The sequence below is a fragment of the Scyliorhinus torazame genome, chromosome 9 (assembly GCF_047496885.1).
Source record: "Scyliorhinus torazame isolate Kashiwa2021f chromosome 9, sScyTor2.1, whole genome shotgun sequence".
Lineage (NCBI taxonomy): Eukaryota > Metazoa > Chordata > Chondrichthyes > Carcharhiniformes > Scyliorhinidae > Scyliorhinus > Scyliorhinus torazame.
Genome location: NC_092715.1, coordinates 93,999,218 through 94,025,986, shown reverse-complemented (window position 1 = coordinate 94,025,986; position 26,769 = coordinate 93,999,218). Strand labels below are relative to the sequence as shown.

The following is a 26,769-nucleotide window of genomic DNA, read 5'->3' as shown; positions in this document are numbered from 1 at the left end:
CTTAGCAAGAAAGAATTGTGCTCTTTATCACAAACAAAGAATGCTAAAAGCATATGGTATTGACCAACCAAGTTTGATACACAATTATAAGGACCAGCTCACTGGTAGTGGGACAGTTGGTCTTCAAGCATTTCATTGTTCTTATCTGAGATGATCTCATACTATTTTGTTTGCACTGAGTGCTGAATTTGGTGCTTTTTGAGTGCTATAGTAAGAGTTTGGTGACTGAGGGAGTGCTGAATTTGGTGCTTTTTGAGTGCTATAGTAAGAGTTTGGTGACCGAGGGAGTTAGGTGAGGAGGGAGTAAGGTGCTCCTTTCATTTTGTTTCCGACATTTCCGCAAAGAGTGCGAAGAGAGCCAGGAGTTTACAGAAAGTGTAGCTGCCTGGGAGCAGGGTCGGAGGGCGGAGATCTAGTTAGTCCACAGGGCAGCTATAGTCTGTCAGGTAAGAGGGGATGGAGGCTAGGCCAGTTACATGCTCCTCCTGTAGGATGTGGGTGGTGAGGGATACCACCGGTGTCCCCACTGACTATACCTGCGGGAAGTGCACCCAACTTCAGCTCCTCAAAGACCGTGTTAGGGAACTGGAGCTGAAGCTGGATGAACTTCGGATCATCCGGGAGGCAGAGGGGGTGATTGAGAAGAGTTACAAGGAGGTAACCACACCCAAGGTACAGGACAAGAATAGCTGGGTTACAGTCAGGGGGAAAAAAACAAACAGGCAGAAAGTGCAGGGATCCCTCGTGGCCGTTCCCCTTCAAAGCAAGTATACTGTTTTGGATGCTGTTGGGGGGGATGACCTACCGGGGGAAGGCCCTAGCGGCCAGGTCTCTGGCACTGAGTCTGGCTCTGGGGCTCAGAAGGGAAGGGGGGAGAATAGAAAAGCAATAGTTGCAGGAGATTCAATGGTTAGGGGAATAGATAGGAGATTCTGTGGTCGCGAGCGAGACTCCCGGAAGGTATGTTGCCTCCCGGGTGCCAGGGCCAGGGATGTCTCGGATCGTGTCTTCAGGATCCTTAAGGGGGAGGGGGAGCAGCCAGAAGTCGTGGTGCACATTGGTACCAACGACATAGGTAGGAAAAGGGGTGTGGAGGTAATAAACAAGTTTAGGGAGTTAGGCTGGAAGTTAAAAGCCAGGACAGACAGAGTTGTCATCTCTGGTTTGTTGCCGGTGCCACGTGATAGCGAGGCTAGGAATAGGGAGAGAGTGCAGTTGAACACGTGGCTGCAGGAATGGTGTAGGAGGGAGGGCTTCAGGTATTTGGATAATTGGAGCGCATTCTGGGGAAGGTGGGACCTGTACAAGCAGGACGGGTTGCATCTGAACCAGAGGGGCACCAATATCCTGGGAGGGAGGTTTTCTAGTACTCTTCGGGAGGGTTTAAACTAATTTGGCAGGGGAATGGGAACCGGATTTGTAGTCCAGCAACTAAGGAAGCCGATATTCAGGATGCCAAAGCGTGTAATGAGGCAGTGGGGAAGGGAACACTGACAAAGGAGAGTACTTGCAGGCACGGAGATGGGTTGAAGTGTGTATACTTCAACGCAAGAAGCATCAGGAATAAGGTGGGTGAACTTAAGGCATGGATCGGTACTTGGGACTACGATGTGGTGGCCATCACGGAAACTTGGATAGAAGAGGGGCAGAAATGGTTGTTGGACATCCCTGGTTATAGATGTTTCAATAAGATTAGGGAGGGTGGTAAAAGAGGTGGGGGGGTGGCATTATTAATTAGAGATAGTATAACAGCTGCAGAAAGGCAGTTCGAGGAGTATCACCGTATTGAGGTAGTATGGGTTGAAGTCAGAAATAGGAAAGGAGCAGTCACCTTGTTAGGAGTTTTCTATAGGCCCCCCAATAGTAGCAGAGATGTGGAGGAACAGATTGGGAAACAGATTTTGGAAAGGTGCAGAAGTCATAGGGTAGTAGTCATGGGCGACTTTAACTTCCCAAATATAGAGTGGAAACTCTTTAGATCAAATAGTTTGGATGGGGTGGTGTTTGTGCAGTGTGTCCAGGAAGCTTTTCTAACACAGTATGTAGATTGTCCGACCAGAGGAGGGGCAATATTGGATTTAGTACTGGGTAATGAACCAGGGCAAGTGATAGATTTGTTAGTGGGGGAGCATTTTGGAGATAGTGACCACAATTCTGTGACTTTCACTTTAGTAATGGAGAGGGATAGGTACGTGCAACAGGGCAAGGTTTACAATTGGGGGAAGGGTAAATACGATGTTGTCAGACAAGAATTGAAGTGCATAAGTTGGGAACATAGGCTGGCAGGGAAGGACACAAGTGAAATGTGGAACTTGTTCAAGGAACAGGTGCTACGTGTCCTTGATATGTATGTCCCTGTCAGGCAGGGAAGAGATGGTCGAGTGAGGGAACCATGGTTGACAAGAGAGGTTGAATGTCTTGTTAAGAGGAAAAAGGTGACTTATGTAAGGCTGAGGAAACAAGGTTCAGACAGGGCATTGGAGGGATACAAGATAGCCAGGAGGGAACTGAAGAAAGGGATTAGGAGAGCTAAGAGAGGGCATGAACAATCTTTGGCGGGTAGGATCAAGGAAAACCCCAAGGCCTTTTACACATATGTGAGAAATATGAGAATGACTAGAGCGAGGGTAGGTCCGATCAAGGACAGTAGCGGGAGATTGTGTATTGAGTCTGAAGAGATAGGAGAGGTCTTGAACGAGTACTTTTCTTCTGTATTTACAAATGAGAGGGGCGATATTGTTGGAGAGGACAGTGTGAAACAGATTGGTAAGCTAGAGGAAATACTTGTTAGGAAGGAAGATGTGTTGGGCATTTTGAAAAACTTGAGGATAGACAAGTCCCCCGGGCCTGACGGGATATATCCAAGGATTCTATGGGAAGCAAGAGATGAAATTGCAGAGCCGTTGGCAATGATCCTTTCGTCCTCACTGTCAACAGGGGTGGTACCAGGGGATTGGAGAGTGGCGAATGTCGTGCCCCTGTTCAAAAAAGGGACTAGGGATAACCCTGGGAATTACAGGCCAGTTAGTCTTACTTCGGTGGTAGGCAAAGTCATGGAAAGGGTACTGAAGGATAGGATTTCTGAGCATCTGGAAAGACACTGCTTGATTAGGGATAGTCAGCATGGATTTGTGAGGGGTAGGTCTTGCCTTACAAATCTTATTGAATTCTTTGAGGAGGTGACCAAGCATGTGGATGAAGGTAAAGCAGTGGATGTAGTGTACATGGATTTTAGTAAGGCATTTCATAAAGTTCCCCATGGTAAGCTTATGCAGAAAGTAAGGAGGCATGGGATAGTGGGAAATTTGGCCAGTTGGATAACAAACTGGCTAACCGATTGAAGTCAGAGAGTGGTGGTGGATGGCAAATATTCAGCCTGGATCCCAGTTACCAGTGGCGTACCGCAGGGATCAGTTCTGGGTCCTCTGCTGTTTGTGATTTTCGTTAATGACTTGGATGAGGGAGTTGAAGGGCGGGTCAGTAAATTTGCAGACGATACGAAGATTGGTGGAGTTGTGGATAGTGAGGAGGGCTGTTGTCGGCTGCAAAGAGACATAGATAGGATGCAGAGCTGGGCTGAGAAGTGGCAGATGGAGTTTAACCCTAAAAAGTGTGAGGTTGTCCATTTTGGAAGGACAAATATGAATGCGGAATACAGGGTTAACGGTAGAGTTCTTGGCAATGTGGAGGAGCAGAGAGATCTTGGGGTCTATGTTCACACATCTTTGAAAGTTGCCACTCAAGTGGATAGAGCTTTGAAGAAGGCCTATGGTGTGCTCGCGTTCATTAACAGAGGGATTGAATTTAAGAGCCGTGAGGTGATGATGCAGCTGTACAAAACTTTGGTAAGGCCACATTTGGAGTATTGTGTACAGTTTTGGTCGCCTCATTTTAGGAAGGATGTGGAAGCTTTGGAAAAGGTGCAAAGAAGATTTACCAGGATGGTGCCTGGAATGGAGAGTAGGTCTTACGAGGAAAGGTTGAGGGTGCTAGGCCTTTTCTCATTAGAACGGAGAAGGATGAGGGGCGACTTGATAGAGGTTTATAAGATGATCAGGGGAATAGATAGAGTAGACAGTCCGAGACTTTTTCCCCGGGTGGAACAAACCATTACAAGGGGACATAAATTTAAGGTGAAAGGTGGAAGATATAGGAGGGATATCAGAGGTAGGTTCTTTACCCAGAGAGTAGTGGGGGCATGGAATGCACTGCCTGTGGAAGTAGTTGAGTCGGAAACATTAGGGACCTTCAAGCAGCTATTGGATAGGTACATGGATTACGGTAAAATGATATAGTGTAGATTTATTTGTTCTCAAGGGCAGCACGGTAGCATTGTGGATAGCACAATTGCTTCACAGCTCCAGGGTCCCAGGTTCGATTCCGGCTTGGGTCACTGTGCGGAGTCTGCACGTCCTCCCCGTGTCTGCGTGGGTTTCCTTCGGGTGCTCCGGTTTCCTCCCACAGTCCAAGGATGTGCGGGTTAGGTGAATTGGCCAAAGATAAATTGCCCTTAATGTCCAAATTGCCCTTGGTGTTGAGTTTGGGTAGGGTGCTCTTTCCAAGAGCCGGTGCAGACTCAAAGGGCCGAATGGCCTCCTTCTGCACTGTAAATTCAATGATAATCTATGATTAATCTAGGACAAAGGTTCGGCACAACATCGTGGGCCGCAGGGCCTGTTCTCTGCTGTATTTTCTATGTTCTATGTTCCAACATATCTTTTGCCCTTTGGCTCTTATTCTATGACTTATGATGCAATCGAATGGACACGCTGCACTTGAAACTCCACTCACTGCAGCACAGCCCAGCTGATAGAATCTGGGCGACCCCATTCAGGGGATCTACCCAGTTCACAATGCCTCGCGAGATCTAGAGTGATCTCGTGAGACATTGCGATGTAAATGCTACCCATTGTGGGTGGGTTCACTTTTAGGCAAACCTACATATTAAAGTGAGACAGCTAGTCTCACTTTAATATGCAGTTTCTTGAGGAACCAGAAGCGTTGGGACCTAGCCCCTTTGCCTTAGAGACCTTGGGCGACGCCGTTCAGTACTGGTCTCCACAAACGGGGACCAGATTGAAGAGCACCCATGGGGGTCTCCCAGGGGATCGGAGGCCCCCAGATGCATGCTGTTTGGGCATGGTGGTACCCTAACACTGCTGGTGCTACCTGGGCATCCTTGTAGTGCCAACTTGGCACCCTGACAGCACCACTTGGGTGCCAGCCTGACACTGCTAAGGCGCCTAGGTGACAGTGCCAGCTGGCAAGGGCATTGCCAAGATGCCAAGTTGGCATTTTTTGAATGGTGGCAATCGGGCCATAGGTGCCCTATGTGTATGTTGGAGAGATACGGGGGATCCTTCCATGTGTGTTGAGGCTTGGAGTGGTCGGAGATCGCTTTGGGAGCTCAATGATTAAATGGTGTCCCAATCTCTCTCGACACTGAGGAGTTCCTCAGTGCACAAAACTGGACTATGAGTGGACTCACCACGCGTTCCCTGCTGAGGCCCCCAATTGAACCAGTGTGACATTTTATAGTGTTGTGTTCCTCGGTGCTGCGAGCGTGGGGAAACATGCAGCTAAACGCGCTCACTATGGGGCTTTGTACTCATTTAGTTAAATCCTGCCCATGATCTTTAGTCAGGCACCTTGTCGGGCGCCTCCAGGAATTCCGAGTACAACACATCTACTGGTTCACCTCTATCCACTCTGGTTCAGCTTCCTTGAAAAACTCCAATAAATTAGTCACGCATGTTTCCATTTCATGAATTCATGCAATCCTGCTTGATAAGATTATAATTTTCCAAATTTGCTTCTATTACTTCCAATGGCAATGCTTAAAATTAGCTGGCCTTTGCAATATAGAACATAGAACATAGAAAATACAGCACAGAACTAACTGGAGTTAGTATATTGGCATTGATAGAGAATTGACTGATAGACAGGAAACTGCGAGTGGGGATATGGGGTTATTTTTCAGTTTGGCTGCCTGTGACCAGATGCATTCCATTCCATAGGGATCAGTGCTGGGACCACAACTGTTTACAATATATATTAATGACCTCGAGAAAGGAAGCAAATATACTGGAGCTAAATTTGCAGATAACACAAAAATAGGTGGAAAGGTAAGTTGCGAAAGGGTACAAACAGTTTGCAAAGCGATATTGATAAGTTAACGCAGGACACAACCGACAGAATACCCTTCGTCGTTCAGTACTTCCCTGGAGCGGAGAAACTACGACATCTTCTTTGCAGCCTTCAACAGGTCCTCGATGAAGACGAACGTCTTGCCAAGACCATCCCCACCACCTCACTACTTGCCTTCAAACAACCGCGCAACCTCAAACAGACTATTGTTTGCAGCAAACTAACCAGCCTTCAGGAGAACAGTGACCACGACACCACACAGCCCTGCCATAGCAACCTCTGTAAGAAATGCCATAGCATCGACATGGGTACCACCATTACACGTGAGAACCCCACCCACCAGGTACGTGGTACATACTTGTGCTACTCAGCCACCGTTGTCTACCTCATACGCTGCAGGAAAGGATGTCCCGAAGCGTGGTACATAGGTGAGACCATGCAGATGCTGCGACAATGAATGAACGGACATCACGCGACAATCGCCAGGCAGGAATGTTCCCTGCCGGTCAGGAACACTTCAGCAGTTAAGGGCATTCAGCCTCTGATCTTCGGGTAAGCGTTCTCAAACGACAACACAGAATCGCCGAGCAGAAACTGATAGCTAAGTTCCGCACACATGAGTACGACCTCAAACGGGACCTTGGATTCATGTCGCATTACATTCACCCCCCACCATCTGGTCTGGGCTTGCGAAATCCTACCAACTGTCCTGGCTTGAAACAATTCACACCTCGTTAACCTGTGATTATCTCTCTCTCCAGTCGCACCGTCTGGACCTGTAAAGATTTAATTACCGGCAAAGACTCGCATTCAAAGTATCATCTTGCATCATTGAATTTGTCTATATATGTGTTTGTGGAACCCACGCCTTTATTCACCTGAACATAGAACATCCAGTGCAGAAGGAGGCCATTCGGCCCATCGAGTCTGCACCAACCCATTTAAGCCCTCATTTCCACCCTATACCCGTAACCCAATAACCCCTCCTACCCTTTTTGGTCACGAAGGGCAATTTATCATGGCCAATCCACCTAACCTGCACGTCTTTGGATTGTGGGAGGAAACAGGAGCACCCGGAGGAAACCCACACAGACATGGGGAGAAAGTGCAGACTCCGCACAGACAGTGACCCAGCGGGGAATCGAACCTGGGACCCTGGCTCTGTGAAGCCACAATGCTAGCCACTTGTGCTACCGTGCTGCCCACGGAAGGAGCTGTGCTCCGAAAGCTAGTGATTTGAAACAAACCTGTTGGACTTTGGGAGGGAGAACAAAAGAACAGAGTACTATTTAAATGGAGACAAACTGCAGAAAACTGCAACACAAAGGGACTTTGGGGTACTTGTGCATAAAACACAGAATACTAGCACACTGGTGCAGGGACTGGTTTAGCACAGTGGGCTAAACAGCTGGCTTGTAATGCAGAACAAGACCAGCAGCACGGGTTCAATTCCCATTCCAGCCTCCCCAAACAGGTGCCAGAATGTGGCGACTAGGGGCTTTTCACAGTAACTTCATTGAAGCCTACTTGCGACAATAAGTGATTGTTATTATTATCAGCTAATCAGGAAGGCGAGTGGCATGTTGGCCTTCTTTCAAGTGAGTTGGAGTATAAGAGTAGGGAAGTCTTGATCCAACTGTACAAGGTATTGGTGAGAACACATCTGGAGTACTGTGAGCGATTTTGGTCCCCTTATTTAAGGAAAGATATTATTTCATTGGAGGCGGTTCAGAGAAGGTTCACGGGGCTGACCCCAGGTACGGAGGGATGGGCTTATGAGCAAAGGTTAAACAGGTTGGGACTCTACCAATTGGAATTTAAAAGAATGAGAGGTGATCTAATTGAAACTTATACTTAAGGTGCTTGACAGGGTAAATGCTGAAAGGATGTTTCCTCTCATGAGAGAGTCTAGGACCAGAGGGCATTTGTGACTGAAATGAGGAATTTCTTCTCTCAGAAGGTTAAGAGTCTTTGGATCTCCTTGTCACAGGACAGTTGAAAGCATAATGAGAGTCACATCGAAAACATCGATTTATCATGCCCCGTGCATTTCTGGGGTTCATCTTCCTATTGTAGGTTCTAACTGGGTTTCTGTCTTCATAATTTCCTTGTCTCGGTCTCTGTCTATATTCTTGAGCCCTGTTCGTAGCCATACGATTTCGCCATCCTGTTACTAGTGTATCTTCCATATTCTGCCTTATTGCAGGCTGACCTATTTGGGTCATCAGAGCCATCGGAATCGAATGTTTCCCCAGAAACATTTGTAAAGCTTTTGTCATCTGTTCAAATAAGGTATCCTTATCAGTAAACTGAACTCCTGTCAAAACCAGGAGCCTATCCATGTTGCTCACTCTAGCACAGTCAAGTAATTTAAACGCCAACACAGACTGTGGAAATTCCAGATTGTGTTTCTGCAGCCTTTTATATAGTCTGTCAAATTCCATTATATAGTCTTCCATGGAGATATCTTCCATTTTCCGGAACTTATCAAAATCCAACCGTGCTTCATAGGCACTTAACAAGTCATCTTTCTTATAAATCTTATCCATATAATGTACTAAAGTCTCCAGACCTTCTTCTGAGTCTAACTCTTCCAATTCCAGCTCAGAAAGCACTTTGTTTCGGATTTTACTGCCATATGGTACAGAAAGAGCCAATGCCATACCTTGTTTTCTCTTTCCCAAAGCAGTTACTTTAGACCACATAACTACTGCACTTCTCCATTGGTTGTACGATTCCCTTTCAGAAAATAAGGGAGGATAGTGATATCCAGCCATCTTTATCCTGGGTTCAGCCATGTATCTTTTTTTTTTTCCTTCTCACTCACTCCTTGGTTTGATCAGGAAAAGTTGTATCTTTCAAACCTTCACATTTGCACAGCAACCATCCTCTGCTCCCATTGTTAGACGTTTTAGTTGCTGTGAAATGAAGAGTCTAAAGTTCTTGTTCCTTTTCACCAAACACCATTTATTTCACTTCCACAGCCTCTGCACAAAACTCTTAACAACACACCACCTGACAGAGACCACCTGAAGCCCCTTTACATATCAGTGTCAATTAACGGATACTTAACAAAAATGAGACAACTAATTGCAATGTCTCTTAACCCATTACTTAACAGTAATGAGGGTGTTGGTTGCAGAATCCTTCAATTGTGCTGTATTGGACAGTGGCTGCACATCTACTGTGTGTGGAATTGACTGGTTAAAATGTTACCTGGACTCCTTGAATGCTAAAAGTCGTAACAAGGTTAAGGAATTTGAAAGTTCCACAAGTTTCAGGTTTGGGGATGATAATACTCTGAAGTCACTGAAAAGAGTGGTGATCCCTTGCACTATTGCCGGAGCGAATCATTTCATTAGCACGGATGTTGTAGCAAGTGAGATACCTTTGCTTCTGAGCAGACCGTCGATGAAGAAAGCACACATGAAACTGGATATGGAACAGGATAAGGCAACAGTTTTTGGAAAGACGGTGGACTTACAATTTACACAGTCGGGACACTATTGTATTCCATTACTGAAAAATAATATTTCAAGTAGAGTAGTTAAGGATGTGTTAATGACAGTTGAAAATGGAACTTGCCCTGATAAAAAGTTTGTTGTATTAAAACTGCATAGGCAATTTGCACATCCGTCTCCTCGGAGGCTGAAAAATTTATTAAAGGATGCAGGGGTAAGGGATGAAGACTATACTAAACTGATGGAACAGGTTAGTGATTGCTGTGAAGTTTGTAGGATGTACAGAGGGACACCAGCACAACCGATAGTAACCCTGCCTTTGGCCAGGGATTTTAATGACATTGTGACTGTGGACCTTAAGATCTGGGATAAGGCCATTTTTCCAAAAGGACAACTACCAAAAGTTGGTACAAAGGTGACATACTTGCCTGAAGGGTCTAGTCAATGGAAGGATGCAACTGTTTTAGAGCAGGGAAGGCCACTGGAAAGTATAAACATTGGTTGAGTGTACAGCATTAAGGGGAGGGAGTTAAGACAATGGATTGGGAACACGAAGTTCAAAAATGGAGGTCACAGAAACGCAGTGCCAGTTCAGATAGTACATCGGTTAGTGAACAGGTCCGCAGGAAAAGGTCGAGAATTTTGTAAGGACATCCCACAGCAGATAGGAAAGATCAAGCAGTCGCAGTACAGAACGAGATACCAGGCGGGAGAGGGGACGTAGTTTATCAAGGTCTCGGAACATGAGTAAGACTACGAATACTAATAGGAGTAGAAGCCCACATGCACGTAAGAGTTTGGTGGCTTCCAATAAAATTATATGAAAAGTTATCAAAGATGCTAAACAGCAAGAACTGCATAGTTGGAGTGAATTTGGGGTCTACACGGAAGTACCGGATAGGGGACAAAGAGCTCTGTCCCACAGATGGATTTGCACGAAAAAGGTTCTTCCAGATGGAACTTATAAGGCAAAGGCCAGGCTTGTGGCAAGGGGATTTGAAGAAAGCTTAGAAGATCAGGATTTAAGGATAGATTCACCTACAGCAGGAAAGGTTAATTTTAAAGATCTTCTTTTAGCCACAAAGGCATGGGAAAGCTGCCTTCTTGCAGGGGCATCAGTTCCAGAGAGACATTTTCCTCCTAAAGAAGCAGCTAACACAGAAGGGGTATTCTGGAAGTTGAACAAATGTGTATGTGGTTTAAATGTTGCATCTAGAGTCTGGTATTTTTCGGTAAGGTCAGTTTTGTTAAAGTTAGGCTGTTACCAGTTGAAAGTAGATCTGGCAATGTTTTACTGGCACTATAAAGGGAACAAATAATTTTCGTGGGGTGGGACTAGTGATTTTGAAGCTTTTGTAATCTTTGGTTTGAGGAAAGAATTCAGGGTCGGAAGTCAGGCTTCCGGTGCATTTAAATATATTGGACTGGAATTCGGATAGACTAAGTTAGGGGCAACTTTACGTCAGCAATCTTATTTGGAAAGCATCAGCCCAATAGCAATTAGTCATGGCTGGGTTTTCACAAAAAGATGCAAGGTTGCAAAGATGGAAAAGAGCAACTGCAAAGTTTAATTGGGCAACTGAATTGGTTAGGTAGACAGACTAGACCAGATGTGATTTTTGGTGTCTTAGAGTTGAGTACAAAAATGAATGATGCCAAAGTGGAAGACATAATAAGAGCAAATAAAGCATTTGGCCAAACTAAAAATGCAGGAGTGTGTTTTGAGGTTCCTGGTTTTAGATGACCGTAGGCACTTGAAATTCATAGTTTATTGTGATGCGTCCTATGCAAATCAAGCACAGGAGGTTTTATAATTTTCCTCTTGGGAAACAATGGTAAATGTTGTCCTCTTGTGTGGGAAACAAAGAAAATAAGGAACGTGGTCGAAAGCACTTCGGCTGCTGAGACGTTAAGCTTTGTAGAGGCGGTGGATATGGCCTTTTATATATCTCAGATATTGACAGAAATTTAACTTTTGGATGTTGTTAATGAACGGCGCCTGTTTCTGTGACTTTTTTTTCCAAAAAAAAAAAAATTGAAAAAAAAGGGGGGAAATTGCGTGTGTGTTTTTGAGTTTCTTTAAATTTTGTTTTCACCTAATTATTTTTTCTCCATGGAAGGGGAGACTGTTAAGTAATGGGTTAAGAGTTAAGTAATACATTAAGAGACGTTGCAATTAGTTATCTCATTTATGTTAAGTATCCAATGATTGACACTGATATGTAAAGGGGCTTCAGGTGGCCCTTGTGTCAGGTGGTGTGTTGTTAAGAGTTTTGTGTAGAGGCTGTGGAAGTGAAATAAATGGTGTTTGGTGAAAAGGAATAGGACTTTTGATTCTTCTTACAACGGTAACTAAAACGTATAACAAAACGTGTCCTGCAACACCTCAACAAGAACGTTAAACTCCTATAACGAATATTTTCTGTCTTGTCCATTTCTGATTTCTCTTCCAATTTATTCTGTCTACAACTACAGGTAAGTCTACTCTCATTCTCGATGGGTTAATTTGCTTCTTTCAAATCTCATCATCCACACTTTCCTCAGGATATTTAGCACCTTTACTGTTTAATTTATCCAACACCCCTGCATCTTTTTGAACTGGTTGCTCCCCATTTTGCTTTCAATGTCATTGGATGTGATCTACCGGCCACGTCCCGCCAGAATTGGTGTGGGACATGGCTGGTGGGAGCCCAGGTTGGCTCCCGTGAGAGGCCTCCTCCGGGATTCCATACGGCCGTTGCGTCTCTCAAAATCTAACCAGGTACTGTGGCACTCTGGCACTGCTGGTGCCACCTGGGCACCTTGGAACTGCCAGCATGGCACCCAGGCCGTGTCACCTGGGCACCCTGGCAGTGCCATCTGGGTTCCCAGGTGGCACTGCCGGCTTGCAGAGGCACTGGCTTGCTGCCAAACTGGCATTGTGCCAGTTCTGGGGATCATGCTCAAGATGGGGTGCCCTGCAGGTATGTGGTAGGGTTTGGGGGAGCTCGAGGACCCCCAGCAGATTTGTTGGGATGTTGGGGGCATCCAGGGGTTGCGTTGGGAGTGGAGAGATCGGGGCACCACTTAAAAATGACGTTCCGATCTCTTTCTACTCAGAGCAATTCACTGCAGGAAATTACACGAAGTGCGGCCTTGGGGGGTGTTCCCCGCTGGGGCATGAAAACAAGATAGAGTGCAGTTAGATAGAGGGGTCATCCCCACCGCTACAAGTCCTGGGAGCAACCCTGCTAATCCTGTCAAGAATGGACTCTGTTTTATTTTGATTAAATTTACCCATTGTCAACTATTGTGAAATATTTGCTCCCATAAACTACAAAGAGGAAATTAAAATTCAAAATAAAAAATATATGTTTACAAGTATTACTCAAATGGCGTGAAATGCAAACCCTTTCATATATATATGTGCCTATGGCTTTGTAATTCATCTGTTCTGTGGCTTGATTCATTACCTAAACATATTGCCCAACCATCCAAACCTATTGTGGACTTTCATAATCTTGCACTTCGTCCTGTAATAGGTGAATCATAAGAAGAAAGAGGGAATCAGAGAATCTGAGTGCTGCAGTTCCAGGTCTCTCACTCAGCAGGAACAGGACCAGGAAGTAGCACTCTTCTGGGGCTAAGATCATGGTATGGGAAATTAAGAAAAGACAATAAATTGATTTGCTGAAATATTTACAACAAGTTCCTTAAAAATGGGATCAGCAGCTCCCCTTCAGAACTAATCACCTCCAAAGATATTTGAACATGTAGCACAAGGCAGATGCACAGCTAGATGCCCATGACTGGTATAGCAATTCAGGGGCATTTTCCAGATGTTGCAATCATTGCCAGAGCTGTATCCCACCACTCCAAGCCTTCATGCACACCACCCTCCAGAAAACTTTCAGGACCTGTTTCACACCAGCAAAACATTTTCAGTTCAGAAATTAGAATGATCTCCCCTCCCTGACATGATATGCACTCATGCACATAATGAGATACAGACAGGCAGTGACAGACACCCAGTACAGCCAATCAACACACAGGACAGAACACAACCAATCACCAGGCAGAATACTAAAGGGGGGTTTCCCACTATAAAACACACGAGGCATCGGTACTCTGCCTCGTTCCACTGGTGACAACTGTAGTGACAGTCAGGGAGTATATATTAGTTAGCACCTTCTACACGTGGCTCACAGCTAGTCTGGTTTAGGTAGTTATAGTTAGCACACTTAGATTAGTAGAGTATCAACCCACAGCAAGCTGTGTGCACTACTCCAGAAGTTCAATAAAACGTATTGAACTAACGTCTAAGTTTGGTGTCTACTTGACAGTACAACTGCATCCAGTTGCAGTCCGTGTTACCCCAGGGTGAATAACACGACACTCCCTGCCTCCGCTTTGTGTGTATTCTTTCCTCTTGCCACGTAACTGTGAGTGACCTCCGAGGACTCAGCCACTTCATTCTTTAGACTTGCTTCCCAAAATCCCTTTGCTTCTTTACCTCTTTCCTCACACTTATCCAAATTAAACTGCATCTGCCATTGATTTGCCCACATGCCCACCCTGTCCAGATCATGCTGTAGGATCTCTGCATCTTCGTCACAGTTCACCCTCCCACCTAACTTGGTATCATCTGCAAACTTCGAGTTGTTACGTTTTGTTCCCTCATCCAAATCATCAATAAATATTGTGAATAGCTGGGGTCCCAGCACCGATCCCTGTGGCACCCACTAGTTACTGCTTGCCAATTTGAAAAGGACACATTCATTCCTTCTCTTTGTTTCCTCTCTGCCAACCAGTTTTCTATCCACCTCAATACATTTCTCCCAATCCCATGCGCTTTAATCTTGCACAATAATCTCTTAGGCGGGACTTTGTCAAAAGCCTTCTGAAAGTCCAAATATACCACATCAACTGGCTCCCCCTTGCCAACTGTACTACTTACATCTTCAAAGAATTCCAACAGATTTGTCAAGCATGATTTCCCCTTCATCTGAGGTCTGGGGTCTAGGGGCTTCTGATGTGGCCATGGATGAGTGTACAGAGCAAGGTTTGCCAGCACAACTGGCTGGCTGGATGGCTCTCTGAGAGAAGGCAGGACAGTCATTACAATGGTGGGGAGGAGCTTGTGGGATTTGAACGTCCTGAGATGGGAGCCCTAACTGATTTTTGGTCTCCCCCTCCAATTCCTTACAGATATCTAAATGGATGGTCGTGTTGGTCCCGCAGCGGCTGCCCTAGCATTGCTGGTGGCAACCCAGAAGGGCAGATGCCAGATAGGGCAGCAGCAGCGACGATGCAGGCTGGAGGTGGCACCTGATATTCAGGGGGCTGCCCCACACCCTGATGAATGGGCCACCCATCAGGCTGAGGAGGAACCCAGCAGGGGAGGCCAGCAATGGTCCAAGGTGCACAGGCATCGTTGGTCTTTCAATAAAGATGTTGGATAGCATGTGCCACAGAAGGCTCCGTCTCATTAGTGAGACAGTGCTGCACCTGTGTCCTGGCCTCGTGTACATGGCACCCCATTTAGGAGAAGAACACCCGCTCCTGGCAGCTGTGAAGGTCACCGCAGCCCTCAACCTCTATGCCACTGTGGTAAACCACTGTTGAACCTGTATTTGGTGTTGTACGGTAGGACCTGTCTTACAGGTTCGCCGGTTGTCCCATGCGTGTCCTCCAGCCAGCAACCATTTCGCCAGTTGCTGTGGGAGGCCACACATCTGATAGCAATAAAGGCTCAGTTGGATTCAACTATCGTCTTTCTCCAATTGATCGTGCCTCAATTTATTGCTATCAGTTTCTAAGGATGGACCTCGGTATCAAACCAGATCGCCTTCAGCTGGATCCGCACTCAAGCGACGCCAGAAAGGCCTTTCAGCACTGGCTAGCTTGTTTCGAAGCGTATATCAACGCGGCACCAACCCCTGTTCCGGAGGCTCAGAAGATTCAGATTTTATATTCCAGGTTGAGCTCCAAAGTCTTTCCGTTAGTCCAGGACGCGCCGAACTACGCCGAAGCCATGACTCTACTCAAGGACAACTACGCACAGAAAATGTACATGCTCTTCGCCAGGCACGCACTCACCACTCGCTCTCAACTCCCTGGTGAGTCCATAGAAGACTTTTGGCGGGCCCTAATCCCACTAGTCCGGGAGTGTGACTGTCATGCCGTTACAGCCAAGGAACACTCAGACTTCCTTATGCAGGATGCTTTTGTGACTGGAATTGGGTCAAATCTCATATGCCAGCGGCTCCTAGAAGGGGCCACGCGCGACCTCGCTGAGACTAAAACGCTAGCGCTCTCCATGACCCTTGACCTGCACAATGTCCAGTCTTACACCCCCAGCCGCACGGCCCACCCCTCCTATGCTTCATGGACCCTACAGACAGCCGCCCCAACGGGAGTGCTGGCCACCCAATACAACGGCACTGCATGCCCACCAGCGAACCCCGGGTGGCCCGATGCTATTTTTGCGGCCAACAGAAGCACCCCCGCCTGCGCTGCCCTTTGTAAAGCCTGCGGGAAGAAGGGCCACTTCGCCGCAGTGTGCCAGGCCCGCTCAGTAGCCGCTATCGCCCCCACCCCCCTCGGTCACGGACAATGCGCGCCGCCATCCCCCCCCCCAGACCATGTGTGGCCAGAGGCGCCGCCATCTTCCCCACCGCGCAACACGTGCATTTCATGTCAATCGACCAGTCTCGTCCGCATAACCTGACCAACGCATCCACCAGCGTGAAAGTCAACGGACATGTAACCTCCTGCCTGCTGGACTCCGGGAGCACCGAAAGCTTCATACACCCGGATACTGTAAGGCGCTGCTACCTCACAATACACCCCACCAACCAAAAAAATTTCCCTGGCCTCTGGATCCCATTGCGTCACGATCTGGGTGTACTGTATGGTCACGCTCACGGTCCAGGGCGTAGAATTCACCGGCTTCCGCTCTACATCCTCCCTAACCTCTGCGCTGCACTAATCCTCGGCCTGGACTTCCAGTGTAACCTCCAGAGCTGAACCCTGAAATTCGGCGGGACCTTACCACCCCTTACTGTGTGCGGCCTCGCGACCCTAAAGGTCGATCCACCTTACCTCTTTGCCAATCTAACTCCAGATTGCAAACCCTTCGCCACCAGGAGCAGACGGTACAGCACCCAGGACAAGACCTTCATCAAGTCCGAAGTCCAGCGGCTGCTTCGGGAAGGCATCATCGAGGCCAGTAACAGCCCCTGGAGAGCTCAAGTGGTAGTGGTTAAAACTGGGGAGAAACACCGAATGGTCGTGGACTACAGCCAGACCATCAACTGGTACACGCAGCGAAACGTGTACCCCCTGTAGCGCACAAAGACTCCGTGAGACGAATAGAGTCAAGTCGATGAGGCTTTATTAAGCGTGTCTGTTCCCCGCAGGTCGATAGTAGAATGGCCTGCGGGGGAGGACTCCGGCTTTTTATACTCCGCCTTCAGGGCGGAGCTAGAGGTCAACGGCCAACCAGGACCCGGGATCTGTCAGCCAATGACATTAGGGCTTCCAGTCCCACATGACCCCTAATACATACTACCACATTCACCCCTTGTCAAAAATGAACCCGGCGGGGTGATGCTTCGTATGGTGGTAAGGGTTTACAGGGCTGGTCCTGGGAGGACAAAACATTCACATGGCAATACAGTATTGTACAATTTTGTCCTGTTTCAACTATTTACAGAAGGTATCGGGAGAAAAGCAAAATGTTCTTGTGAAAAGTCCATATATTGATTTAGATCGACGCCACGAGTCGGTCGGGCGGTCTGGTCGTCCGTGTCGATCGCCTCGGCCCCGGTAGTGGTGGTGGTGCTTGTACCGGTGTTGTCGTCTCCGGGAGCCTTATGGTTTCAGCTTGGGCTTTATTCTTGGTCGGGCCTGAGGGGAGGGGAACCGATCCTCCTGGGAAGAGGGCGGTCGCGGGGTGCGGCGGTGGCAGGAAGGGGGGGGGGTTGGGTGAATGGTGTCGGGGGGGTGCGTGTGTTGCCGGCGGGCGCCAGGTCCCGCAGGGAGACCGTGTCCTGTCGGCCGTCGGGGTACTCCACGTAAGCGTACTGCGGGTTCGCGTGGAGGAGGTGAACCCTTTCGACCAACGGGTCCGCCTTGTGTGCCCGCACATGCTTTCGGAGCAAGATGGATCCTGGGGCCGCCAGCCAGGTTGGCAGCGACGTTCCAGAGGAGGATCTCCTAGGGAAGACAAGGAGACGCTCATGAGGCGTTTGATTAGTGCTCGTACATAATAGCGACCGGATGGAGTGGAGAGCGTCCGGGAGGACCTCCTGCCACCGTGAAACTGGGAGCTCCCTGGACCGTAGGGCCAGTAGGATGGTCTTCGGAACCATGCCGTTCTCCCTCTCTACTTGCCCGTTCCCCCGGGGGTTGTAGCTGGTCGTCCTGCTTGAGGCTATGCCCTTGCTGAGCAGGAACTGGCGCAGCTCGTCACTCATGAAAGAGGACCCCCTGTCGCTGTGGACGTATGCGGGGCAACCGAACAGTGTGAAGATGGTGTTCAGGGCTTTAATGACTGTGGCCGCGGTCATGTCAGAGCAGGGAATGGCGAATGGGAAGCGGGAGTATTCGTCCACCACATTAAGAAAGTATGTGTTGCGGTCGGTGGAGGGGAGGGGCCCTTTGAAATCGAGACTGAGGCGTTCAAAGGGGCGGAAAGCCTTAATCAGGTGCGCACCATCCGGCCTGAAAAAATGCGGTTTGCATTCCGCGCAGATGTGGCAGTCCCTTGTGACTGTACGGACCTCCTTTAAAGAGTATGGGAGATTGCGGGACTTGATAAAGTGGAAAAACCGAGTGACCCCCGGGTGGCAGAGGTCCTCGTGGAGGGTTTGGAGGCGGTTAATTTGTGCGTTGGCACATGTGCCGCGGGATAGGGCATCGGACGCCTCGTTCAGCTTTCCGGGACGATACAAAATCTCGTAGTTGAAGGTGGAGAGCTCGATCCTCCACCTTAAGATCTTGTCGTTTTTGATTTTGCCCCGCAGTGCATTATCGAACATGAAGGCTACCGACCGTTGGTCGGTGAGGAGAGTGAATCTCCTGCCGGCCAGGTAATGCCTCCAATGTCGCACAGCTTCCACTATGGCTTGGGCTTCCTTTTCCACTGAGGAGTGGCGGATTTCTGAGGCGTGGAGGGTCCGGGAGAAAAAGGCCACGGGTCTGCCCGCTTGGTTAAGGTAGGCCGCTAGAGCTACGTCGGAGGCGTCGCTCTCAACCTGGAAGGGGAGGGACTCGTCGATGGCGCGCATCGTGGCCTTTGCGATATCCGCTTTGATGCGGCTGAAGGCCTGGCAAGCCTCTGTCGACAGAGGGAAGGTCGTGGTCTGTATTAGGGGGCGGGCCTTGTCTGCGTACTGGGGGACCCACTGGGCGTAGTATGAAAAAAACCCCAGGCAGCGTTTTAGGGCTTTTGGGCAGTGCGGGAGGGGAAATTCCATGAGGGCGCGCATACGTTCGGGGTCGGGGCCTATTATCCCATTGCGCACTACGTAGCCCAGAATGGCTAGCCGGTCGGTGCTAAAAACGCACTTGTCCTCGTTGTACGTGAGGTTCAAGGCTTTGGCGGTCTGGAGGAATTTTTGGAGGTTGGCGTCGTGGTCCTGCTGGTCGTGGCCGCAGATGGTTACATTGTCGAGATACGGGAACATGGCCCGCAACCCATGTTGATCAACCATTCGGTCCATCTCCCGTTGGAAGACCGAGACCCCGTTTGTGACGCCAAATGGGACCCTTAGGAAATGGTATAATCGCCCGTCTGCCTCGAAGGCTGTGTACTTGCGGTCACTTGGGCGGATGGGGAGCTGATGGTAGGCGGACTTGAGGTCCACGGTGGAGAAGACTTTATATTGGGCAATCCGATTGACCATGTCGGATATGCGGGGGAGAGGGTACGCGTCTAGTTGTGTGTACCTGTTGATGGTCTGGCTATAGTCTATGACCATCCTTTGTTTCTCCCCTGTCTTCACTACTACCACCTGTGCTCTCCAGGGACTATTGCTGGCCTGGATTATGCCTTCCTTTAGTAGCCGCTGGACTTCGGACCGAATGAAGGTCCGTATGTTCATTTGCGTTCACCGAAGGGCAGCTGCAGGCTCGTCCCAAAATCAGCAGCGCGGCGTAGAATTCGTCCATCGATTCTCCGGGACCTTGCCGCCTCGTCGCGAGCTGGTAGCGAGCGTAGATTTGGTTAACTGGGCGGACATAGTGACTTTTCAGTGCTGCGAACGCCGTCTGGAAATCCTCCGCGTCTTCGATGAGGGAGAAAATCTCCGTACTCACCCTCGAGTGCAGGACCTGTAGTATTTGGTCTTCTGTGACCCGGCCGGTGGCCGTTCTGAGGTAGGCCTCGAAACAAGTCTGCCAGTGCTTGAAGGCTGCTGCCGCGTTCACTGCGTGGGGGCTGATCCTCAGGCATTCCGGGATGATCCTGAGCTCCATAGTCCTTTTTAGGCACGCTTAATAAATTGTAGCGCATAAAGACTCCGTGAGACGAATAGAGTGAAGTCGATGAGGCTTTATTAAGCGTGTCTGTTCCCCCGCAGCTCGATAGTAGAATGGCCTGCGGGGGAGGACTCCGGCTTCTTATACTCCGCCTTCAGGGCGGAGCTAGAGGTCAACGGCCAACCAGGACCCGGGATCTGTCAGCCAATGACATTAGGGCTTCCAGTCCCACATGACCCCTAATACATACTACCACACCCCCTCCCACGCATATCTGACATGGTTAACCAGATTGCGCAGTACCGGGTCTTCTCAATGGTAGATCTGAAATCCGCCTACCACCAGATCCGCATCCGTAAATCGGACCGTCCATACACCGCCTTCGAGGCAGACGGCCGCCTATACCACTTCCTTCAGGTCCCCTTCGGCGTCACAAACGGGGTCTCAGTCTTCCAAAGGGAGATGGACCGAATGGTCGACCGGTACGGGTTGCGGGACACCTTTCTGTACCTAGACAATGTCACCATCTGCGGCTATGATCAGCAGGACCACGACGCCAACTTTGCTAAATTTCTCCACACCGCTACTCTCCTAAACCTCACTTCCAACAAGGAGAAGTGCATGTTCAGCACGAACCGCTTAGCCATCCTCGGCTATGTGGTCCAGAACGGTGTTCTGGGGCCCTATCCGGACCGCATGCGCCCCCTCATGGAGCTCCCCCTCCCCCACTGCCCCAAGGCCCTCAAATGCTGGGGTTCTTCTCGTACTATGTTCAGTGGGTCCCAAACTATGCGGACAAGGCGCGCCTACTCATACAGTCCACCCAGTTTCTCCTGATGGCCGAGGCCCAACAGGCCTTCACCCGGATCAGAGCTGATATTGCCAAAGCCACAATGCATGCTGTAGATGAGACACTGCCCTTCCAAGTAGAAAGTGATGCATCAGACGTCGTCCTTGCCGCCACCCTCAATCAGGCAGGCAGGCCCGTGGCATTCTTCTCCCGCACCCTTCATGCCTCAGAAATTCAGCACTCAGCCGTCAAAAAGGAGGCCCAAGCTGTCGTTGAAGCTATGCGGCATTGGAGGCATTACCTGGCCGGCAGGAGATTCACTTTCCTCACTGACCAACGGTCGGTAGCCTTCATGTTCAACAACACACAACGGGGCAAGATCAAAAATGATAAAATCTTGCAGCGGAGAATCGAGCTCTCCACCTATAATTATGAGATTATGTATCGCGCCGGCAAACTCAACAAACCTCCAGACACCCTGTTACGAGGTACATGTACCAGCGCACAGGTAGACCGACTCCGGGTCCTGCACGACAGCCTTTGTCACCCAGGAGTCACACGGTTGTACCACTTCATTAAGGCACGAAATCTGCCCTATTCCGTCAAGGAAGTAAGGACAATCATCAGGGACTGCCAGGTCTGTGCAGAGTGCAAGCCGCACTTCTACCGGCCGGACCGCGCGTGCCTGTTGAAGGCCTCCCGCCCCTTTGAACACCTCAGCATGGACTTCAAAGGCCCCCTCCCCTCCACCGACCGTCATACATATTTCCTCAGTGTGATCGACGAATACTCCAGGTTCTCCTTTGCCATCCCATGCCCTGACATGACGTCTGCCACCGTCATTAAAGCCCTCAACACAATCTTCACTTTGTTCTGTTTCCCCGCCTACATCCACAGTGACAGGAGATCCTCAATCATGAGTGATGAGCTGCGTCAGTTCCTGCTCAGCAGGGGTATCGCCTCCAGCAGAATGACAAGCTACAACCCCCGGGGAAACGAACAGGTAGAAAGGGAGAATGGGACGGTATGGAGGGCCGTCCAGCTGGCCCTACGGTCCAGAAACCTCCCGGCCTCCCGCTGGCACTCGATTCGCTCATTACTCTGCACTGCCACTAACTATACACCCCATGAACGTCTTTTTGCCTTCCCCAGAAAGTCCACATCCGGGGCTTCGCTCCCGACTTGGCTCACAGCTCCGGGAACCGTGCTTCTCCGTAAGCGCGTCCGACTCCACAAGGCCGACCCGTTGGTGGAGAGGGTGCACTTGCTCCACGCAAACCTCCAGTACGCCTACGTTGCGTTCCCCGACGGCTGGCAGGTTACTGTCTACCTCAGGGACCTGGCACCAGCAAGTTCCACCCCCACACCACCCCCTTCGCCCCCGACGCCACCCTCCCCTCCCCCGTCGCTCACAACAGCACCCTCCCTCCCCAGGACTGTCCGTCCCCCCTCTGCCCACGCCCGACGATGAAGAGAATTTCGGCACGCTCCCGGAGTCACCTTCGACCAGATCGGCACCAACTTCGTCGACACCACTGCGTTGCTCCCAGAGGAACATCAAGGTCCCGGACCGGCTAAACCTCTGACCTGTCCACCGGACATCAAAGGCCACTTGTTGGATTGGATTGGATTGGATTTGTTTATTGTCACGTGTACCGAGGTAGAGTGAAAAGTATTTTTCTGCGAGCAGCTCAACAGATCATTAAGTACATGAGAAGAAAAGGGAATAAAAGAAAATACATAATAGGGCAACACAACATATACAATGTAACTACAAAAGCACTGGCATCGGATGAAGCATACAGGGTGCAGTGTTAATGAGATCAGTCCACAAGAGGGTCATTTAGGAGTCTGGTGACAGTGGGGAAGAAGCTGTTTTTGAGTCTGTTTGTACGTGTTCTCAGACTTCTGTATCTCCTGCCCGATGGAAGAAGTTGGAAGAGTGAGTAAGCCAGGTGGGAGGGATCTTTGATTATGCTGCCCCTTGCAGGAGGTGTAGTTGGAGTCAATGGATGGGAGGCAGGTTCGTGTGATGGACTGGGCGGTGTTCACGACTCTCTGAAGTTTCTTGCGGTCCTGGGCCGAGCAGTTGCCATACCAGGCTGTGATGCAGCCCGATAGGATGCTTTCTATGGTGCATCTGTAAAAGTTGGTAAGGGTTAATGTGGACATGCCGAATTTCCTTAGTTTCCTGAGGAAGTATAGGCGCTGTTTGCTCAAATCTTGTAAATATTAACTCATTGTTGTATATAGTTATCCACCACCCCTGCCGGACTCAATTTTTAACAGGAGGTGAATGTGGTTTCATAGAATTTACAGTGCAGAAGGAGGCCATTCGGCCCATCGAGTCTGCACCGGCTCTTGGAAAGAGCACCCTACCCAAGGTCAACACCTCCACCCTATCCCCATAACCCAGTAACCCCACCCAACACTAAGGGAAATTTTGGACACTAAGGGCAATTTATCATGGCCAATCCACCTAACCTGCACATCTTTGGACTGTGGGAGGAAACCGGAGCACCCGGAGGAAACCCACGCACACACGGGGAGAACGTGCAGACTCCGCACAGACAGTGACCCAAGCCGGAATCGAACCTGGGACCCTGGAGCTGTAAAGCAATTATGCTACCCACAATGCTACCGTGCTGCCCACGTGGTAAACCACTGTTGCCCTGTATTAGGTGATGTATGGTAGGACCTGTACTACAGGTTCGCCGGTAGTCCCTGCCTGTATAAATATGCGTGTCCTCCAGCCAGCAGCCATTTTGCCAGGTGCTGTGGGAGACCACACATCTGATAGCAATAAAACCTCAGTTGGATTCAACTATCATCTTTGTCCAATTGATCATGCGTCAGCCACTGAGACATTCCAGGACTGAAGCACGGACCTGTGTGGCATGTCCTAATCTTCCACCCACAGTTGTATCTAGGAGTTCATGGATGCCCTGTATGCCTGGGCATCTAACTATATCTCCTTCAACCTGGACCAGGCCCATCAAGATGCCCGGACTGCAGGATTCTCCACCATCGCCAAGATGCCCCCAGATCCAGAGGGCAATCGATGGCACCCATGTCCCTACATACACTGGGGCATCCAGGAGTGCCCGTTATTAACAGGAAGGGGTTCCATTCGCTGAATGTTCAGATTATGTGTGACCACCGCCTCCATATCATGCACGTGTGTGCCTGCTACCCAGGGAGTATTCATTTAAAAAAATACATTTAGTGTACCCAATTCATTTATTTTCAGTTAAGGGGCAATTTAGCGTGTTCAATCCTAGCCTGCACATCTTTGGGTTGTGGGGGCAAAACCCACGGAAGCACGGGGAGGATGTGCAAACGCCACACGGACAGTGACCCAGAGCCGGGATCGAACCTGGGATCTCGGCGCCATGAGGCTGCAGTGCTAACCACTGTGCCACAGTGCTGCCCCCCCAGGGAGTATTCATGACAGCTACATCCTGGGGCACTTTGAGATCCCCGGCATCTTCGAGAACCATCCCAGGATGATGGATTGGCTCTTGGGGGACAAGGGATAAATGCTGAAGACCTTGCTGATGGCGCTGGTGCTGAGGCCCGAGACTGATGCGGAGACCCATTATAATGGGGCTCATGCTGCCATTGAGTGGTGCATTGGACTATTGAAAATGTGGTTCTGATGCCTGGATCGTTCTGGTCACGCCCTGTGGTAGACCTTCCAGAGAGTCTCCCGCTTTGTGGTGGTTTGCTAGGCCCTCTGCATCCTAGCAGTGGAGAGATATGCTGGAGGAGAATGGACATGTGGTCTCGTCTGAAGAGGAGGCGGACCAGGAGGGGCCGGAGAACGAGCCCAGGGAAGTGCCGGAGGATGGAGGACAGGCGGCGGCAAGGATCCCACATGCCCGGAGGGCCAGTGAAGCCCTCATCCTCACCAGATTCTCATGAGGCGCGACTACGTCTGTCAGCTGGAGGAGGAGGAGGAGGGACATGCGGACTCGTCTGAGGAGGAGGAGGAGGCAGGCGAGGAATGGTTGGAATTTGAGCCTCGGGAGGAGCTGGAGGAGGGGGCCAGAGAGTATACCCCAATTCCCCCCGTTTCCATCTTCTCCTCCCCATTTTTCTCCGTCCCCCCACAATACTCCCAATCCCTCGTTTCCCCCATTCCCCGCCCCATCACACTTCCCCCACTTCCCCGAAAACCCTGTTCCATCCTCCAAGGGTCTGTGTAACATCACCTCAGGGTGATGGGCCAACGTCGGTGCTGTTAACGGGTCAATATACAAGGCAGGAGAATGATGATAATTCGCTGTGAGGTTTGCTCTACTGCTCCTCAGTTACTGCAAAAGTCTGACTCCTGTCTTTCTGCTTACAATGCACTCACACACCCCTCTTGACAGGGTCTGCATCAGGGGCATTTGATCTTGGAGCACTGTGCCCAGGGAGGGGGGGGGGGGGGGTGGGGTGGAAGAGCAGAGTGCAACAAGGGGTGGGGGTGCAGTGGGCCTGCTGTGAAGATTAACGTAACAGAGGCTTTACATGTATCAGGTGTTACATGTGTTAATAGTGAAAATTTGATGTTTCCATTCGCCCTAGCGACAGATAGTGACCGCCCCCTCAGTGCTCCTCAAACTTCTTCATCTTTTATGGTGTACTGCACGTCTAGGTGTGTCCCCAGGATGCACATCAGAGGTGGAGGCAGCCTGCTGCTTTCCACGCCCTGTGACCAAGATTTTGAGTCATCTGGCGCTGTCAGCCCTGGAGGTTCCCATTGTCTGCACCATGGTGTCTACACCTTCAGTGATGCCCCTCAGTGGCTGGGCCACGCTGTGCAGTGCCTTGGCAATGTCCACCTGCGTCTGGGACACGTCCCTCATTGACTGGGACATGATGTTGAGGCCCTCAGCCATGGTCGTCACAGATTGAGACTTTAGGACTCCTCCAAACTGCTATGCAGTCACTGGAATGTACCGGACGTCCCCTACTGAATGTCCCTGCTGTGGCCTATCATCTGCACCAGCTCTGGGAGAACATTTTCCAGTGGTTAGGCTTTGGACTGGGACCAAGTTGTGTCCTGGGTTCCAGCAGACCTCTGACTGCCATCTCCGTTGGATGTTTCTGCCTCCATTTGATGTGCAACAGCAACTGTGATCTTCTGTGAGGTGGTCTTTTGGGTAGTAATTGGGGGGGAATGACTCCTCATGGCCTGGTGCCATCAGATGGAGATCCTGTGAGACAACGGACATGCGGTCAATGAGAGGAAAGGATCATTTTGTCGGACATGAACAGCTCACTTGAGAGAGTGCGTCTGGTTGAACGGGCAGTGGATCCACCTCTGTGGGGCAGGACAACCTCGCTCTCGGTGACTGCTTTCTCCACAGTCAACCCCGCGATTTCCATGGTCTATTCGTCATTCGGGATTGTGCTGGTGGGTGCCAGTGAGTTCTGAGGAACAAACGTGATGATCAGATGTAGGGAGGGTCTAAGGTATCAGCCAGTGATCAGTGGGGGGAGATTTGGGAATTTGAGGGCTGGCTTGCGGAACTGATGCCAGGAGAGAGGTGGTAACTTACCCTTGCAGCTTGGTGGAGGTCATTTGTCATCTTCCGACATTGGACAGCGGTCCTCCTTGTCATGCTGCCCACATTGACAGCTGCTGCCACTGCCTCCCAGGTGGCATTGCTGCCTCTGCTGCTGGTCCTCTAACCCCATGGGGCAACAGCATGTCCCGTCTCTTGTCCACAGCCTTGAGAAGCCTGTCTAGGTCAGCATCCCCAAAGCGAGGAGCAGGCCTTCGCGCTGCCGTACTTGTGCGTTGACTGAGAATGAGTGGTGTGGGTACATTTAAAAGCAGCTCCTCCTTGTTTGCGGTGAACAGCTGAGGCGTGAATCTGACAGTGAGGGAGCCAGTAATTTCGAGAATCTCATGGG

At 49.8% G+C, this 26,769-nt stretch overlaps 1 protein-coding gene and 1 long non-coding RNA gene across 2 annotated transcripts in view; one reads left to right on the top strand and one right to left on the bottom strand.

Moving 5' to 3' along the window:
• LOC140430115 (uncharacterized) overlaps positions 1–26,769 on the bottom strand; it is an 820,575-nt gene that overhangs the window by 330,981 nt on the left and 462,825 nt on the right. The gene's annotated exons all lie outside the window — the stretch shown is intronic.
• The window catches only part of LOC140430008 (uncharacterized), a 28,667-nt gene that overhangs the window by 1,129 nt on the left and 769 nt on the right, over positions 1–26,769 (top strand). The window contains exon 2 of the long non-coding RNA XR_011949270.1: positions 13,130–13,241. This is a non-coding gene — a long non-coding RNA (uncharacterized lncRNA). The remainder of the gene's footprint in view (positions 1–13,129; positions 13,242–26,769) is intronic.